This window comes from Marmota flaviventris, chromosome 4 (genome assembly GCF_047511675.1).
Source record: "Marmota flaviventris isolate mMarFla1 chromosome 4, mMarFla1.hap1, whole genome shotgun sequence".
In the NCBI taxonomy this organism is placed as follows: domain Eukaryota; kingdom Metazoa; phylum Chordata; class Mammalia; order Rodentia; family Sciuridae; genus Marmota; species Marmota flaviventris.
The window spans coordinates 129864853-129878662 of NC_092501.1; the positions used below are offsets into that span (position 1 = coordinate 129864853).

General features: G+C 36.2%; 1 long non-coding RNA gene across 2 annotated transcripts in view; it reads left to right on the forward strand.

Moving 5' to 3' along the window:
* The first annotated feature begins 251 nt into the window (after nucleotides 1–251).
* The window catches only part of LOC139705381 (uncharacterized), a 63715-nt gene continuing 50156 nt past the window's right edge, over nucleotides 252–13810 (forward strand). For both annotated transcript variants that reach the window (XR_011707251.1, XR_011707250.1), the window contains exon 1: nucleotides 252–307. This is a non-coding gene — a long non-coding RNA (uncharacterized lncRNA). The remainder of the gene's footprint in view (nucleotides 308–13810) is intronic.

Genomic DNA, 13810 nt, shown 5'->3' on the forward strand with positions numbered 1-13810 from the left:
ATAAAGGTGATGTAGGATAAGACCAGAGCCCCTGGAGACCAAGTTAGAATCATAAGTCTATTTCCTGGCTGAATTTGTATTTTAAGCTTCATTCCCAAGTGTTTTGTTTTTAAATCTTGCCCAAGGAAATAATTTGGTTAACAGATACATTGTCTATTGAGAGACTATTGTACTTGAGACATAGGAATCCATTAGTGAACAAAATAGTTCTTGTGCTCACAGATCTTACAATCCAATATTTTTTTCCTCGTAGAGAAAAAAGCAAAAGATGCCATGAAAACGGATAGATGATCACATCCAGAGTGAAGTGAGTATGGCTATTTACAAAGTTCAATATCCCTGGAACATAGAAAGCAGAGGACCTATCCTAGGAGTAGAAAGTCTGTTGAGGAGATTAGCCTGGACCTGAGGGAGGGTATCAAGAGTGAGCAGTTCATTGATAGGAAAAACAAGATTTTTATGAAGGACCTTTCTTTTCTTTTCCCAGTGGTGCTCTACCACTGAGCTACATCCCCAGCCTTTTTGAGATGGCATCTTGCTAAGTTGCCAGGTTGGCCTTAAAACTGTGATCCTGCTGCCTTATGCTCTCAAGTAGCTGGGATTACAAGCATGCGCCAGTGAGCCCTACCATGGAGGGCCTTGCATAGGTCCTTAGCTGGTTAGTATTCAGAATCCTCTCTAGAAACATTGAAGCCTTCACATTTCTGAGGCTCAGATATACCATAAGCTAGTAACTCTGTGCTCAAGAGAAAAGAAAGGTCTTGCAATGAGCGAGACCAAAGAAAGTGTTAGCTTGATGTCATAATAATTAATTATGAAAATAAGACATGCTATTTTTGATTGGAACTACTGCATCCCTTTGTAGCAGTATTGGTGGGCACAGGAGTGCTTATCGTTTCCTAGCATTTCCTGAGCACTTCACTTCTCCTTTAACCCTCATGACAAATACAAGAAACAGGTATTTTATACCATTTTATGGATAAGGAAACTGAGGCTCAGTGAGATTGTAAGAGTTGAGTAAGTGACAAAAATTCTGACTTCAAGCATGTGTTCTCTTCATTTTTCTCCAGGAGCCCCTTCAACCCATTGGATGATGGTTCTAAAATAAGAAAGCCATATTAAGAGATTCATAATTGAGAAATTTAAATCTTTGTGGAAAATTATAAAAAATTAAGGAAAGTAAAATAGGCAGGACAGCAGGAATGTTTTCTATAAATCAAATTCACACAACACTATTAATTTCTCTTTACCATTGCTTGCTAGAGAAGTTTCAAAATGAAGAGATGCTTAGTCATTAGTTTTGCTTTATTACACAGAGAAACACATGTTAGTCTAGTCCTAACACTTCAGTGGAAATTCTTTTGATTTTTGAACTTGCAGCTCTAGGTCACTTTCCCTAGGTTGTGGTTGAAGGTGGCTCTCTTCACATATAGAACATCTGAGTTTTGTGTTTGGGGGAGGAATTATGGTAATATTCTAACTTTATAAGTTGGCAAAATTTCATAGATAAAAGGGAAACTTTTTTAAAATCCTAGATTTACACTACTAAATCAATTGGTCATTTCAGTAATCTGCTTGTGACTGTGCTGTGTGTTGAGGATATGACATTGATTAAGACAAACTGAGTCCTTGCTACTGGAGAGACCATAACAGGAAGGAAGGAAACCAAGGCTTTTTCAGCTCCTGCAATGTGCCAAACACTCTACTAGACTCATTTAATCTTTCAGACAAGCCTTCTGTCTGTTCTTGAATATACAGAACATATACAAAAGAGTGAGGCTTAGAAAAATTAAATATCTTGCTCAAGATAACACAGTTTTTAAATGGCAGAACTCCAGTTCAACACCAGCATAAAGACTAAGTTCTTTTAGGCCTGAGGATCTAGCTCAGTTGGTAGAGTGTTTGCCTCGAATGCACAAGGCCCTGGATCCAATCCCCAGTACCACACACACACACACACACAAAAAAAAAAAAAAAAAAAAAAAAAAAGATAGTTCTTTTCACTACACCACACCACCTCCTTGAGTATGAAAATATTAAAAATTGTGAGTACTTGGTAGTCATTTTATCCCTGCTTGGCCTGTTTCCTCAACTAAAACAGCTGGATAACTATTCTTTTCCTGTTCATTTCATGAAGCACTCTTAAAATCCAAAAGCACTGTAAAAAAAATTTAAAGCTGTTTTTAGTTATTTAATTTAATTTAGTCTTATGGAAGAAAAAACATGAAACCCTATTAATAGGTTTATAATAATCTATTGATTGGGGAAAAACCCTTCTATTCTAATAGGATATGATTTTATTTTATTTTTTGTACCAGAGATTAAACTCAGGGGCACTCAACCACTGAGCCACATCCCCAGCCCTATTTTGTATTTTATTTAAGACAGGATCTCACTAAGTTGCTTAACACCTTACAATTGCTGAGGCTGGCTTTGAACTCTCGATTCTCCTGTCTCAGCCTCCCAAGCGTGTGCTACCATACCCAGATAGGATTAGATTTTAATGAATTATAATTGCATTTTTAATTAATGAATTTAACATCAAACATGAGACACAGTAGAATACACACACACACAAGGATTATGACAATCTCCTTATCCAAAGAGAAATTCCAAGTTCAGTGAAAGAGACATATAAATAAGTAAATTATAAAAATGTGTTGTAACAGACTCAAGGTCTCTTTAGATTTAACAATATTCTGAGCCTCCTCTGACAAGCTAAAAGTTTTATTACTTACAGTGTTGAACTTGGAAGACATCTGGGCAGCTTGTTAAAAAACATAGAATCCACTTCTGTAGAGTCAGATTTTCTGGAGGTGGGGCCTGACTCTTCATTTTAAAGAAGTTCCTTAATCTTTTTTTTTTTTTATTGGTTGTTCAAAACATTACAAAGCTCTTGACATATCATATTTCATGCATTAGATTCAAGTTGGTTATGAACTCCCAATTTTACCCCAAATACAGATTGCAGAATGACATCGGTTACACATCCACATTTTTACATAATGCCCTATTAGTAACTGTTGTATTCTGCTACCTTTCCTATCCTCAACTATCCCCCCTCCCCTCCCCTCCCATCTTCTCTCTCTACCCCATCTACTGTAATTCATTTCTCTCCTTGTTTATTTTCCTATTCCCCTCACAACCTCTTATATGTAATTTTGTGTAACAATGAGGGTCTCCCTCCATTACCATGCAATTTCCCTTTTCTCTCCCTTTGCCTCCCACCTCATGTCTCTATTTAATGTTAATCTTTTCTTCCTGCTCTTCCTCCCTGCTCTGTTCTTAGTTGCTCTCATTATATCAAAGAAGACATTTGGTATTTGTTTTTTAGGGATTGGCTAGCTTCACTAAGCATAATCTGCTCTAGTGCCATCCATTTCCCTGCAAATTCCATGATTTTGTCATTTTTTAGTAGAAGTTCCTTAATCTTGAGAAACCAGCAGGTGGGAAAAGAGCTAGACCACTTGGATACAGGCATGTGGTCTCAAAAAAATCCAACCCTATAACCCTTGACAATGTTGATAAGATTGAGGTTCTATTGAACTGGCAGAGATTAAGGATCCAAACATACTTAAGAAATTTGGTATGCCATGGGTGGGAAAGGTTGATGGGAAGTCTTCAAAGCAGTTATAGATGATGTAAGTTATAACACATTATATATAGAAGGGCACATTTTGGCTAACAGTTTTTCTTTTGAATTTGATTAAAACCATTAGTGAATGCTACTCAATTCTGGAACATCTACTTGATTCAATAAGTAGAGCAGAATTTTCTAAACTTCTTTTTTTTTTTTTTTAAGTCAAAGAATGTTTTATTTAAATGAAACTTTAACAAAGGCCAATATATAAAGAAGGATTGCTATGGGTGAAGAAGAGCATGGGAGAGGAAGAGGGGGCACCCTGAAAACTATCAGGACAGTCTGGCATTCAGCAGACTGAGGGACTTGCAGACTTATTTTCTTTGAATCTCAAGCCTGATATGTAGCCACATAAGAGGTGTATAGTAGTAAAGATTAAATGAATAAAGGAATCAAAATTTAATTGAGGAAAAAAGTTTACTAACATTTCAATGAAGACCAAGGTAAATAATCTACTTAGTGGCTCATTTTCATTACCATTTTTTCCCCTACTGCTCATGATTCTACTTGCCTTCTTTGAACATGAACTTATGAGGCAATTGACTCTTATAGGCCAATTTCCTCTAGGACTGTTTTCACTTTACTTAATCAGAAAAAGAACCCAGGTGAAGTCAGGAAACCTGGAAAAATTCAGGCTTCATTTTAGGGGTGAGTGGTAGCATAGGACAAAAACAAAACAAAACAAACCCCATCATTTCTTTTGGAGAATCATCACACATGGCTAACTTAAAAAAATGAGTTTATTGTTTCTCTGGTTATGAAAATGTAGGAAGTTTGGAAAATGCAGAAAGGCACGGAGAATAATATAAAATTTACTTTCTCTGTCATTATCCAAATATAATGCTGTTACTGGTAGTTATCCTTTTATGTTTTATGTTTAGTATAAATAAGTAAATAAATATAGCATCCTAATTTATTTTTAACTTTTATCACTAAATAATATGCTCTATAGCATGATTTTCATATTTCTGCATTATAGCCTATGAAAGAATGTAACACATTTTGTCTGACAAATTTCTTATTAAATGTTTGGATTATTTGCCATTTTTTTCTATTATGAATAGTGCTACATTGAATATACTTTAGTTTGAATGTATGTCTGTGTCTGAGTATTTATGGTGTTCTTACTTTTTAAGGCCTTTGATTCATCTGGTAAATTGCCCTCTGGAATGGCTGCATGCACTAGGGTAGATACCTTTGGATAATGTATTTGAGTTATTATTTCTCAAGCCAGAGCTTCACTTTTCATTTTCAATGACACTGTGGCTGTTTATGATCAGCATTGGTTATTTGCCACTAAGTGTACTGTTCACCTAACTTTGGGATGAAAGAGAGGTATTAAAGATCTGGGTGTAGTTGTTTTTCAGAATTTACAATTAAAAATCTAAGTATTTTTGCTTCCCTTAAAAAACTGCAAAATCTGATAAAGACTGATTTGATAGCTGGTGACTACTGTTTCTAATGACTGTAGGGCATTTTTTTGTTTTCTCCTGCAGCTTAGAATCCCTGAGTCTAAATGGGTCCCTAGACCTTTATCATCATGACCTTTATCACTTCTGAAGAGAAGTTGTCTTTGGCTGTCAGTTTGCTTTGGGGACCTTTTTTAGAAGTTAAATTTATTTTTATGGAGGCTGAAACTAGTCACTTCACCACATTTGTGATATGAGTCACATTAGAATAAAGATCTAGAAGGGTGGTAAATACTTCCTACCTAAATTATACAATAGTAAGAAGTGTGATGTGAATGACTGTGGATATCAGCATTTATGACTACAAACTATTTCTCCCAGTTTCTCTTAGTTTAATCTGGGCTTGATATTTTCTGTTATGATCAGACACAAAGGGGTGTGTGTGTGTGTGTGTGTGTGCACGCACACTTATGTGTGGGATTTGGGGAATTTTGAATAAGAGTCTCGTATGTTGAGTTAATCAAGTGTAAACACATACACATGCGTGTTCACACACACACACACACACACACACACACACTTTACCCATTTAGGGAAAGTATGCTGACTTTGCTCACAAAACTGAAAAGTTGGCAGAATCTTTAACTTGTAACTTGGCAGTATTGCAATTTACAGGCAAGAAAGGCAAGCCAAATTGGGTGAAAATTGAGGTTGCTTTTTTTTTTTTTAAAGTTTTTGACAGTGAAAATCATATTGCTGAGTGCACATTTAGCCATTTTCTACTTGATTTTTAACCACATTTATTGGCACTGTAAAGAGTTGGTTAAAGCTTCCTGTGGAAGGCATGCAGTGGCCAGGGTAAGGTAAGGATCTTTAGCTATTTCTTCCATGCTTCTAACATTAAAATGGGTGTTGTTTTAATTGTTTTGAAATATTGGCTAGTGAAATACAGAATGTGTTATTATCTAAGCTTCCTGAATCCATCCTAATGAGTATATAAACATAGACAGGGCTTCAGAGGCCATTATCAGACATCGTTTTAGTCAACTTTTTCACTACTATGGACAAAAAAACAAGAACAATTTTAGAGGAAAAAAAGTTTATTTGACATTCATGGTTTCGAAGATCTCAGTCCATAGATGGTCAGTTCCATTACTCTGGGCCTGAGGTGAGGCAGGACCTCATGGTGGAAGAGTGAGGCAGAAGACATGGCACCAGAAAGCAGAGAGAGCTCCACTCACCGAGGAAAAAATATAAACCTCAAAGGCATGTACACAATGATCCATTCCTCCAGTCACACCCTACTTGCCTACAGTTACCACCAGTTAATTCATTCAAGTTGATTAATGCGCTGATAGGCTAAGACTCTCATTACCCCATCATTTCACCTCTATATTTTCTTGCATTATCTCACACATGAGCTTTTGGGGGACATCTCATATCTAAACCATAAAAGACATGTTTTCAGGCCTGAGCTTTTTCTGTGAGCTGATGGAACATTTGTGATGCTGGAGACAGTGGGAACTTGACAATTCTGAGAATGGGGCTTTCTTTTGAATACTGGCGGCTTTGCTACCATCTTCACAATTGGCAGGGGATTTGTGAAGTCATGAAAGGCTGTTTCCTTTTTCAAACATTCAGGCATCAGCACAAACATCTGTGAATTTATTTAAATACTCTGGTTCCCTGAATTACCTATTTCCTTAATATTTATTTTACTTATTTTTACTATGGGGGACAAATTTCCACTTCGTCTTTTTTTCTAGTTAGCTGTGTTAAGGTTCCTCATTTTAGCATTCAGGTGACTTGGTACCTAGGGCCAAGGTTAAGGTTGTCTCATAAAAGCTGACCTGGGACTGGGATGTGTGTGAGGGATATTGTCAAGAGTGAGGGTCAAAGTGATTTCTGTGTGTGGAACAAATTTCATTACATTATGGTGTCATCCTTATAAATTAAATAAAGTAGTTGTCTAAAAAATAGCCACTAGTGTCTCTTTTTAAAAACTTATGAAGCAATAATATTTACTCAATACTTGAATTAAGCAAAACTGTCACCCTCTTTCTCCTTTTCAGGACTTAATTCCTCTTTCCAACTTCAGAAGTCATGAGACTTCCTTCTTTCTTCTTTCTCTCTCAAGCTGCAGTGTCTCCAATAATGAAAATTGTGTGTGGTGGAGGGAGGTGGTGGTAGGGCAAAAATCAGAACATTCTGGAAGTCCAGAGAAACTAGTTTAATTTCTACACTTAAAACACAGTTTATGTTTATTTGTAAAATCTGGATTAATATATATTTTACTTATTTTAACGAGGGGGATAAATTTCCACTTCATCTTTTTTTCTAGTTAACTGTGTTAAGGTTCTTCATTTTAGCATTCATTCAGGTGGCTTGGTATGTAAGATCTAGATGTAAGATCTGGATTGATGTAAAAATTCACACATATTTAAATATTTTAGGGTATAATATCAAATGATGAGATACTTCAGCATTTGTAGCTTCCTGGATTATCGTGTGGTCTTGTCTCAGATTCTGTTTTACTGTTTATAGTAAGCAAAACAGGTGTGGTTTTAAATGTTCAGTTTGAGACTTTTTTTTTGACTAATTACACTGTTATTATTAGTGACTTTCCAGTTCATAATTAATTAAAATATGGGAAAAATATGAACTATAGTGATTGGTCTGATATACACAATGTAATTTAATATAGTTGACTTATTTGGTAGGCATTTAGGAAATCACAATTACTATTGGAAAATTTAGTGGGTTTATAAATAACAATTATTATTATGCAGAATTGGACATGTAGAAAGTCTAGGGATTTGGCTTGATGCAAATTTAATAGCCTAACCTGGCAGTTGCCTATTTAAATATAACCCTGCTGTCATTTTAAATACTATTTATTTGCCGTTATCTCATAAAGTAGGTTACAGAACACATTTTTAAAAATCGGGGTATTTGAACTGACTATTTTATTTATTTTAAGTTAAACAGTAGTTGATTGTGATTTTCAGGTCCCTTACCCTCAGTGATTTAAACTTTGTTTGCTAAATAAATTAAGGTATATTCTGGATTTTGCCTCCTCCTCTTCAAATTTAGGCATATTGTGAAGTAAGACTGTGATGCTGTCTAAAGTACATATTTGTATTCCATTACTTGGGCTCTTTCCTCAGTGTCTATCTCTGGTTCAGATGGACAGCTTATTTCTAGATCTGATGAAATAAAAACTGAGGTGGAGAGGCATCGCAGGTCCCCATTTTCTGAGATGCTATGTTGCCTGACATGAATGAACACACACCACACTCTCATGCCCTATCTGTCCCTGATTGTACCATACTAAACTAGCACATGATGCCCTGTTTAAAAATAAAAAGGCATTAATCCCCTTTAAACAGAAGTATGTATTGCAACAAATCCCAGAGGTGTACATTGTTGAGATCCATCCAGAATGACATTTGGCTTTGTGATACACAGAGCCATAGCAAGATTTTTATTAGCATGGTGAAAGTGTCTAATAGTTTAATTACTTTATTGAGAAGGATGAGGATTATGAATATTTTTCCTTAGGTTGTGTGTGTCTGTATGTGTATAGAGGATGTTTGGTGACGGCCAGGCAGTATGAGAACAGTTTTGGGAGTCTAATTCATTGATAACAACCCCAAGATCTCATCTGACTCTAGTTATCTTTGAATATATTTAGCACAATACTAGGCTCTATGAAGGGTCTACTTCATAGCTTTGATAGAAATGGATCCTCTTGCCGCTATGCCATGTGGTCCTCTCCTTTTGTCCTCTCATCCTTGAGTTTGGTTCACAACCTTTGGAGAGGAATGGAAAAAAAGCAGAATTGGCAATTATCCCAGTGATCTGGATTTTAATTAACTAAGTCCTTCTTTTTTTTTTTTCTACTTTTTTTTTGTGTGTGGGGGAATTGTGCCTATAGGCATTTTGTGGGAAGGATACATTTCTTAATGAATAACTATACCTCAAGCTTTCTTTGGATCCATGAGGGAATATGAAAAATAATTAGCTATAAGGGGCATAGTCAAAAGTATAAGATTTACACTCACGCCAGGAACTTTATTTCCATAGCAAATAAATGGTGAGTTATTCTTGATGTCTCAAATTCTCTAGCCGTTCTAATCAATAAAGAAATGAAACCAGATGTTTTTGTTTAAGTTTTGAATTGTGTTACTATTAAAATAAAAATCAAGTTTCTTTAAGTATCATTCTAAATCAGTCTAATCCTTTCTTTAGATGGAATTCTTTGAAAGGTCAATGGCATTTTGAAAGCAGAATCTGGTATTTTGTTGGATTTAACAGTTCTCTGTGAGCTATATACAAATTTTATCTATTTGCCATTTTGCTGTACATTTCTTAAGGTGCTATTTTTTGTTGTAATCTCAGGGATTCTCATCCAAAACATAACAGCATCATGTCATGGAAGAAACACTGAACTTTGTGGTTAAAAGAATCAGTTCTTATTTCATCTCTTCCCCTAACTGAAAAAGTTTGTGCTTTTGGAAAATCACATTAACTCTTCAGACCTCAGCTATGTCAGCGGTGTCAGTCTGCTAGGTAAGGTCCCTTCATTCAAGGAACATTTGAAGTCTTTAGTAGAACATACACATCATCATGAGCTGAATGCATCCTCATGATGGAAATGGGATCTCAAGTTTCAGGTATACTTCCCTGCATTTAAAAACAAATATTGGGCTGGGGATCTAGCTCAGTAGTAGAGCACTTGCCTAGCATGAATGAAGTCATGGTTCAACCCCAGCCCCATTGGAGGGTTAAAAAAAAAAAAAAGGAATTTCCATAGAAGAAGCTATAAGTCCTAATAGTATTAGAAAAGCAAATTTCATTAACTTATTGAATGTAGAATTAAAACATATCTAAATATTTTAAGAATAACATGTTTTGTGTGTTATAATAGTAATACATATTCATTCCAGAAAATGTATAAAATTAAGACAAAGAAAAAGAGACCTTAATTTCTTCTTTCCTTCCTTCCTCCTCTCATCCCTCTCTCCTTCCTTCCTTCCTCCCTTGTTCCCTCTGTCTCTCTAGCTTGCTGGCTCCCTCTCTTTCTTTCTCTCTTTGTCTGGGATTTAACCCAGGGAGGTTTAGTCACTGAACCACATCAGCTCTTTTTTATTGCTTATTTTGCTTCAGGGCCTTGCTAGGTTGCTGAGGCAGGCTTTGAGCTTGGAATCCTCCTGCCTCAGCTTCCAGAGCCACTGAGATCGCAGGTGTGAACCACCCCACCTGGCTTAATTTTACCATGCAGAACTAATAACATTTTGATATATTTTAATTCCTTTTGTTCTTTATATTTCTCTTTTACCCTGTACCATATGTGATTTATTTTTTAAAAAGTTGAAATCATATTGTTTTTACTATATACATACATATAAATCTTTTTTTTTGCTTGAGAAAACACTGAGTTGTTTCCCATGTCTTTATTCTGAACCATAATTTTTTAAAGCTGATCTTTTTTCCTGATCTTTAGATTTTTGTGACTCTAGAGATCAATTGCAGTTATTGCTATGCTTTGTCATAGGAAAGGCAGCTTATGAATAGGTGATGTTTTGAAATATAGCCAACACCATTTTTCTGCAGAACTCCACTGTGGGGATTCAGTTTATGACAATGGAATGCAGCAATAACTAGTCATAAAGGAGCTGAGACTGTGGTATAATGAAGAACAACCCTAAGTCAGGAAGCTTGCATTTGATTCCTTGCCTTGTACTAATTAATACCCTGAATTACTCTGGGCAGGTACCAGGACCTGATAGTATATGCATCTAGTAAATAGCCGTATAACTGAGCAGTTTGTTGTGGGTCCTTACACTCCATGGAATCTTTATTAATCAAACTGATCACAACATAACTGGGTATAAAGAATTCCTGATCACTATGTTAAGTTATGCTGTGCAGACAGGCCTGTTATTCTTCTCAATTGCAATTTCCCCAGCTGTAGAAAAATGTTGGTACCAGTATGATCTGATTCAGAATCTGTATCATTTTGTCTTCACTTATTCGTTCAGCAAATATGTATTGAACATGACTGTGCCACTTAAGTTTACAGAGGTAGGAGTCAGAGGAGTCAGGCTGGGAAACACACACAAGGAGTTGCCCTGCATCTGGCATCAGTGGATTTTGCATTGCAATGCAAATGACCCTGTTAGGACCTTCACCCTTAGATCCACTGCAGGAGGTAAGGACCCATCTGTGCAACAATTGCTTCCTGAACTGTCTTTTGGTACAAGGAAGTTGGATGGGGGTGAAAAAGCAAGATTTTCATATTAACAGTTTACCTTTCCTCAGGGATTTTGATTCTTGAAATTCATTATGATACTAATACCTTTAGTCATTTGTTTACAGATGGCAGCAATTTGTTTTTGATAAGTGATTCAAAATACCTTTCAGTCAGTAGCTAAGACCAACTTCTCTGTATAATAGGATGGCAAATTAAAGACACATTCCAAATATACACACAATTTACAAATGAATGCAGGGACCTGCATACAACTGTTAAGACATCCTGCTTTGATCCTCAAGAATATAATTTGATCTACAGTTGAGAAAGACATACTGAGTCATATATATTTGGGAAAAAAAATTTGCCTTAAGGAAAAATTTTCTGGGGCATATTTGTAATATTTGAGAAACTAGAACTTATGAAACACCCACTTTGTCGAAAGACATAATAGAAGTGGCATCTTGTCAAGGTGTTTTTAATCAATATTTAACTGTATTGAGCACTTAAAGCAGGGTAGATTTCTTCTTCAATTCCCTCCTTCCCTCCCTCTCTTCCTTCCCCTTTCATCATCAAGAGTAAAAAGTTTAACTATATGCATGTGAATGCATTTATTCTTGGATCCTTATTTAACAAAATTTGAAAACAAAACACTTTTAAAGAAAACTCTTGGTGTGGTATGATAAGTGATTCAAAATACCCTTTAGTCAGTGGCTAAGTGGACATTTCTTTGAAACATGGGAAGCGAGGGTTCTCTTAAACACCCTGACATGTTCAAGACTTCCTGACACCCAGGATTTAGATCTAAACTGCAGTACGTGCTAGGCCCTCTTCAGGACAAGGAATGTTCATCTCAGAAATAATATAGTCTATTGCTTGATGAAAGATTGGGATAGAGTCAAACTATGTGTTTTGGTGTGTGATTTTAATATTTGTATTCAGCATTTATTAGCTGATGAGTTACTATAGACTTGCATTTTTCTAAGTCAGACTGTATTACCTGTTTTATTGCAATCTAAAGTTGTACGGAATGGTGCCTTGAACAGCATGTTTTCCAAATGTCAGTTGAGACTGACTTTCACAAAATATGTAGCTGAATATAATGTTATCCAGTGACTGTCTTGAAAATACAATGAAGGGGATTTCTGCAGGAAATGGGGGAAAATTCAGAATGATTATTAAAAGACTTTCATTCCCAGGACTCTCTTGACAGTGTGAATTAAGTTCCAGTCTATCTTCCTTCAGTTTTCTTTCTGTTTCTCTCACTCATCTTGCTTTCTCTAGATCCTTCTTCACAGTTCTCACATACTCTCTCCAGTTCATTTTAATGCATTCCCAGCTCAGATTTTGTTTTTGGTAGCCTAGCACTATTACATAAGTAGTTACTTCTTGAGAGCAAGAAGTGACTACTGTGGGGAAGGGGGGGGGACAAAATTGATCAAAAGATTGGAAAAATCAAACTTACACAGAAATGTCAAAGGAGCTAAGATTATTCAGCAATGGGAAATAGAATCTGTTGGGTAGTTTAGTAAAAGTTTTCAAGTCTATGAAGAGGTATGGTATGGAGACTGTTGACCAGCTGTTCCCCTGGCTGATGCGAAGAAAACAAAAGGAAATGATTTTGAACTAGAGGGGAGCTAAGTTGGCCATAGGAAAGAATTTCCCAATAGTGAGATTTGTTAAACATTAGAAAGGATTACTGTGGACTCTTTTTTCCTGGAGCTCCTTAGATATAAGACAGAAACTGATGATAGGTGTTCTTGCCTAAGGCACTGGAGAACCAACCATATGACCTGTGGAAGCTCTTTGCTGGTCTTTTGAATCTACTCTAAACCAATTGAACTTCAGTCCAGCAGGTATGGAGAAATGCCAGGCTAGTTCATGCCTCTGCCGTGTCAGCAGAGGTTAAGCCAACCTTCCCACAGACTCTGTTTTCTTGGTATCTAATTGCTGTTTGGTGGCAAATAGTGCCTGGGGGAGAGGTGGGATAGATGTAAAGAATACAACCTTGCCACAGGCTAAAACATATTGGCCCTCTGATGTGGTTTGAATGTGTCTCTCAAAGGTCATGGGTTGGAAATTTAATACTTAATGCAACAGTATTTGGAGGTGGGACCTAATAAACCAGTGAATGGATTAATGCTGACATCGTCTGAGTAGCTTAATTATTGTGAGAATTATAAAGGGAAGATCAGCTGTCTCTTGCTTTCTCTTACATATGCTTTCATGTCCTTCTGCCTTCTGTCCTGGAATGACAACACAAAGGCCCTCACCAGATGCTGGCCTCTTAGCTTTGGCTTCCCAGTCTTGAGAACTGTGAAAAACAAATTTCTTTTCTGTATAATTTACTTAGTCTCTGGTATTCTATAGTAACACAGAAAGAACTAAGACACCTTCCTTCTCAGAATTTTTGATGGAAAGGGTGAGGTCTATGAAGTGTGAAGAATCATTTTACTAATTAGTATAACCACTTTGAAAAGTAATATGGAGATTCCTCAAAAGACA